This window comes from Arachis hypogaea, chromosome 20 (assembly GCF_003086295.3).
Source record: "Arachis hypogaea cultivar Tifrunner chromosome 20, arahy.Tifrunner.gnm2.J5K5, whole genome shotgun sequence".
Taxonomy (NCBI): Eukaryota; Viridiplantae; Streptophyta; class Magnoliopsida; order Fabales; family Fabaceae; genus Arachis; species Arachis hypogaea.
The window spans coordinates 67,382,715-67,383,543 of NC_092055.1; the positions used below are offsets into that span (position 1 = coordinate 67,382,715).

An 829-nucleotide genomic window follows, 5' to 3' on the forward strand; every position below is an offset into this window, starting at 1 on the left:
GCAAATCATGCTGGGGAGGATAGAAGAGTTTTGGGCTCTTACATCAATCCAAACCCAGGCAATTGTGGAAGTAGCATCCAAAAGCCAACAATCCATGCCAACAACTTTGAACTTAAACCACAGCTCATCACCCTTGTTCAGAACAACTGTTCATTTGGAGGAGGTGTTCAAGAAGACCCCAATCAACACTTGACCACCTTCCTGAGAATATGTGACACAGTGAAGTCTAATGGTGTTCATCCTGATGCCTATAGACTGCTCTTATTTCCTTTCTCACTCAGGGACAAGGCAGCCAAGTGGCTGGAATCTTTCCCAAGAGAGAGCTTGACAACTTGGGAGGATGTGGTGAACAAATTCTTAGCAAGATTCTACCCTCCTCAACGAATCAATAGGCTGAGAGCTGAGGTTCAAACTTTCAGGCAACAAGATGGTGAGACTCTGTATGAAGCATGGGAGAGGTTCAAGGACTTAACAAGGAGATGTCCACCTGACATGTTCAAAGAATGGGTGCAGCTGCATATTTTCTATGAAGGGCTATCCTATGAGTCAAAGAAGGCCGTGGACCATTCATCTGGAGGATTCTTGAACAAGAAGAAGACCATTGAGGAAGCCATAGATGTTATTGAAACAGTAGCAGAAAACGACTACTTCTATGCTTCCGAAAGAGGGAACACAAAAGGAGTGATGGAGCTAAACAATGTAGATGCTCTGTTGGCCCAAAACAAGCTCATTACCCAGCAGCTAGCTGACCTCACCAAGAAGATGGAGAGGAACCAAGTAGCAGCAATCTCATCTTCATCAACAATCTAAGAAGGAGTGAATGAAGAAG

At 44.4% G+C, this 829-nt stretch overlaps 1 non-coding gene across 1 annotated transcript; it reads right to left on the reverse strand.

Moving 5' to 3' along the window:
- Positions 1-390: 390 nt before the first annotated feature.
- Positions 391-494, reverse strand: LOC112788474 (small nucleolar RNA R71). The gene has a single exon (XR_003195835.1). It is a non-coding gene; the product is annotated as a small nucleolar RNA R71 (small nucleolar RNA).
- Positions 495-829: the final 335 nt, after the last annotated feature.